Source organism: Echinops telfairi, unplaced genomic scaffold (assembly GCF_000313985.2).
Source record: "Echinops telfairi isolate 266 unplaced genomic scaffold, ASM31398v2 ScPeMD7_3;HRSCAF=10, whole genome shotgun sequence".
Lineage (NCBI taxonomy): Eukaryota > Metazoa > Chordata > Mammalia > Afrosoricida > Tenrecidae > Echinops > Echinops telfairi.
In genome coordinates, this window is record NW_022103899.1 from 24,589,368 (window position 1) to 24,594,848 (window position 5,481).

A 5,481-nucleotide genomic window follows, 5' to 3' on the forward strand; every position below is an offset into this window, starting at 1 on the left:
CCTGGCAATCAGCTGTTTAATGGGTGACCTGCTGTGGCATCCAGGCTCTTTTTTAACTAAAGAAAGCATGTAGGAGTTCACTGGTAATAGGAAGAAAGAGTTTACATTTTTCCAGAGAAAATATACAGAACACTAAGAGAGAGGAAACGGCAGCAGCCTTGGTGAGTGGGGCAATTCAAAGGAATAACCTAAGGGCAGATAAATGACAGAACCGGATGGGGCAGAAGAACGTCAAGGAAAAGGATGGCAATCAGACAATGATCTGCGGTAGCAACATGTTCATATAAACCTATGGTTATCACGTTGATTCCAATACTTCACAACTGGATAGGACAGAGTACAACTACCCCATCATATTCCCAAGAGTATAATCTTTATGGAAGCAGCATGTCGCAGCTTTCTCTCATGGAGATTCAAACCACGCACCTATGCACTTTAACCAGTGTGACACCAAAGTTACTCCTTACATAACATAGAGCCTATTATATCAGGCACCATGGAAGCATTTTAAATATGCTAATTGATTTAATGCCTATAACAACTTGATGAGTTCAAAACGCTGATACACTGAAACACATTCAGGTAAACGGCCAAAGATCACTCAACTAGCAAATGAGAGCCATGGGGTTTGAAAGTAAGGAAACTGATTCTGAAGTCTACTATTTCATAGAAGCCAATCATTATTCTGCAGGTCTGTAGTGTCAGTGGAGTGAAGCAAATAGATTGTCTACCTACACCTTAAAGGTATAGTGGTATCATTGGAGAGGCACAAAATCAGAATATTTTCGCATTCATGTGATTAAAGATCATCTGGGAGGAAAGGGAATGAAAAATTCCCTAAAAAATGAGAGTACACCTAAGTCGTGGTTCTTCCATCCACAAAACATAGCTTCTCATCTCCAAACCCATGAACCACAGTTTCACATTCCATAAATGACACTTCCATTCCATGGCATGGCTAAGTTCACATCATCTGAAGGCCCTCTCTGTGCGCTCTTTCTCCTATGTCATCCCTGCCTTGATGTTTCTGGGAACACCATAATCTAAACTGTGTTCTTGTGGTTGGTAAGGTCCTTATATTAGTCAGGATTGGTACATATTGGGTGACCCCATATATCAACAACTAAATCGGAATACACCTTTGTATCTTAAAATTCTTAAAACAGCACCAAGAATATAATGTTACTCAATAGATTTGTTTGTTGAATGATTATTTATTATGATACTTCTGTAATCTCAGCTTATTTCTGTATCACAGTCAAAAATTGATATTGTCAATATTAACCCTGAGCTATTAGAAAGTGTCCCTACTCTAGTTTTTGAAAAGCAAATAGTGTATTAAAGTAACTTAAAAAAATTACATTTATGTCACTGACATGGAATGATTAAGTAGTAAATTCAGGTATTTATTTCTTCTATATGGTCATTTTATAAAGAAATTCTTATTGTAATATTTCCCAAAGTCTATTCCATATAATGCGAATTGGTGCTAAAATATAAAAATCGAATGTGGTCAAAGCAATATGAAAAATACTGGCTTAAAAAAAAAAAGAAAAATACTGGCTTAAATAGCTTTGGTTTGGTTTTCAACTGTAGGATTTTTCAATAACATTTAATTCTTTTATTTTGTTCTTTGTAGCACTATTAGCATGACAGTGTGGAGGCTTTTTTTCTTCTTTTAAATATTTAATAAGATCAGTGTCCTCAGGAAGATGTTTTAGGAAACGTGGCTCTTCTACATAATTCAGGTGTTTTAGGAATTCTGACTGATCTCCACCCATACACCGTTAGTTCAAATTCATTAGGTTTTTAAATAAAGCATTTTATCATAAAATGCAAATACTTGTTAACATATTAATATGGTGACTTGAAATGGTTAGGATGAGGAATAACTGAGAAGAACAGCAAACTGAACTATGGACTAGACAAAAAAGTAGCTTCTTTCTCTTTTCAGTCGAAATCCAAAGGACGTAACTGAGGGGGGAGTCTGGAGCTCACTGTGGTTCAAGATCACTGTATGATCTAGCGGGTGCTGATGGTGATGGTGTACAAATCAGAGTATTTGAAATGGCCTGTGACAGGAAGTTGCACTGCCAATTCACTTTACAGCAGGGCTAAAGAGATGGTTTTGTTACTCTTAAGGAACTCCTAAGACTAAGCACTGGTATTTTGTTTTGAGGGCTAAACCATCACCCACACAATGGTTGTACATGCATTCAATGCTAAAATTTTTCCATTTGAAATCTCATGGTGCAACCAGTAAGGCTAAGAAAGCCATGCACTTCAATTAGCTAAAAGTAACAACCGGTAAATGTGCATTACATTGCATGTTTTATGTCCTGAATAAAGTGCTCTCTTAAAAAAACAACAACCCTATAGCCTTTTCTGCCTACGTACACACATAGGTTTGCATGGTATCTCACATTCTGTAAAATAGCAAAGTTTATCACTATTCCAAAGCTAGTGTGTTTCATTCCATAAAGAGAAAACACCCATTTGAGTAACAAAATAATGTTCACTTTCAAAATTACACTCTCTTGATTGGTGGGGCAAATTAACCGTTGACATTATATTGCATAATATTGCATATGAGTTAACTCCCTCGCTCATGCTACACATGAGCCTACTGTAGCTCATCAGGTTCTCTATATTTGCACACACACTATTTCTATATGATCTATCATTTTTATATTTGGTAAATAAATATCTATAAGTACAAGACCATGAAGTCCAATGAAGACCAGCTTGCCACCCACATATCCACTCTTCTTCCCATTTCTGCCTGCTCCTGCTGGGCCTTGTTCCATCAGTTATACCCCCTTCAATATCTGCCTTCCTTCAGTCTCTCCCGCGATGGAGCCTAGTCCACGTCAGGTGATGAGCAATTCAGGTCTTTCCTATTCTAACTGTAAAACCCCTCTCACGATCTTACAACCTCCTCATTCTATTTTCCCTCACATTCCTTTACTGTCATACAGATGTAGCATAATATTGACCTATGATTCCCTAACTATTTTCTGTCTAATTTGACTCCAAGTTCACTGAACATTTTTCCTGCGACAACCCAGGTCTCATGATTACCAAGCCAAGTGGTACCTGTGAGTTATGCCTAGTTGTGCTTTCCGTGGCACTGCGTGTGCCGTTTCCACTCTTCCTCTGCTCAACACTCTTCCGTAAGGAGGTTTTGTGGTGACATCCTATCCCGCTCCCTCTCATTTTTCATTCTTTCTCAGTGCCCTTCAGAATAGTTTTGTCCGAATCTCTCAGAGATCTATCTTTAATCATCCTTCCATTTAAAGGCCATGCCTGATGGTCTCATCTACTCTCATGTTTTCACCACTTATGCATTGATAATTCTCAAGTTTATGCTTTAGGGCTTTATATAAACACCTGGATTTCTCACAAGAACTTTATTTTCATCATGTTGAAAATGAATATCCTTTTGCTTTCCCTCCTGTTTTGTTTTCTTTTTCAGATAAGAATTTGATATATTTACCTTCTGAGGATGTACTAACTCAAAACTTTGGAATCTGTTTTTATTTACTCCTTAACCTGTTCACCATAGCTCATTAACAAATATCAATTTTATTTCCAAAGTTTCTCTCATATACATCCTAACATACACTTTTTCATTAAAGCCGTCATATTTTCTTATCAGAACCACTATAATAAACTGCTAATTGACACCCCCCGACCATCAATCACCTTATCACAAATCTTGTTCCCACATTGCCCCTGGAACTTTCTTTCTCAATAAAAACCTGGCCACATTTTCCTTCGGATTAAAAGCTACAGATGAATTTCCAGGTTAAATATCCAACACATTGGCATAAATGGCAATGTCCTCCGCTGGTTTCTGCCTTCCTTTCCAGGCTTCCCACTCAATAATCTCCTCCTTCATCCTTAGCAGCATTGGGTTACTTTAAATCTTCGGACGTATCAAGGGTTCTCCAACCCTTTGTTGATGCGGTCTTCGCTCTTGGTTCCCCACCCGTCTGTTAAATCCTAGTCATCTTTCAAAGGCCTCCCAGGCATTAGCTTCTTTCTGTAGCCCTCCCTAAAGCCCCCGGCAAAGTTAATCACTCCCTGATCTAGTTCTTTGACTTGTTTATATATATATTTTATCATGGTACTATTGCTGTCTATTATAATTAGTTATCTGCATGTTTGATCTCCCCCCCAGTGAATTATAAGCTTCTCAATGGCAGGAAGCATGTGTTAGTCATTCTTTTATCTCCAGCAGCTAGCATAATTATTGCTAGTGCCTTGACATTAAGAATATGTTTGTAAAACTAAACTGAACTCATGGTCTTTAGAATGGATTTTTATTCTTTATAAATATAGTAAATGTGAAATTATATTATAGAGCTTCCCTTTTAAAGTGACAATAAATGTACCTGGTTATTTCCTCTCCTATTCAAAACCCATTAAAGATCATGATATACAAAGAAGGATTGAATTAAAGATTAAACTGAGAATAGGAGACAGAGTCCTTGGAAAATTAACGATTTGGGGACTTTTGAAAATGGAAAGGATCTGTGGGAAGATAAACCAGAACACATGTAAGAAATATTAACAATATGCCAATAGAACAATCTTGCTCCCTGAAAGCAAACAAGACTTGAAGCACTTATTGATAAAGACCAAAGATGATAACCTTCAATATCTATTGCACTTAAAATAAAGACTACAATGATCCTCACAGCAATCAATATCATGATAAATAGAAAAAAGACAGAGGCTATCAAGGACTTTATTTTGTTTGGCTCCAAGATCAATGCACATGGAAGCAATAGTCAAGAATTCAAATGACTTCTTGCATTGGGTAAATTTGCACAATGCAACCTCCTTAAAGTATTAGAAAGCAAAGCTGTCACTTCGAAGAACAAGGTGCATGTGACCCAAACCATGGTATTTTCAGTCACCTCATATGGATACATAAAAGCAGACAATGAATATGGAAGATGAAAAAATAATTGAAACACTTTAATTACAGCATTGGGAAGAATATTACCCCAAAAACGAGACCCATCTGCCCTGAGAACGTCCATCCAGTGTACTCCTTAGAAGAGATTCTGGTAAGAATTCTACTCCCGCCCTTTGAGCATGCTATCAGAGCGGGGCAGTCCCTTCCGAGGGACAATGTATTTGTTAAAGTAATCACCCCCTCCCCAGAAAAACAAAACCAAAAAACCAAAGCCATGGTTATTGAGTTGATTTCACCACATAGCAACCCTTTGGAGGATGTCCAAGGCTGTAAGTCTTTATGAAAGCAGAAAGTCTCATTTTCAGCCAATAAGTGGCTGGTTGGTTCAAACTGCGGACTTTTCAGTTAGGAAGACCCCCAATGATATGGATTGACCCAGTAGCTACAACAATGACCTCAAGCATGGCCACAATTGTGAGGGTGACACTGGACTAAGCAGTGTTTTGTTCTATTGTACAAAGAAAAATAAATCACCTAGTTGAGGTGATAGAAAG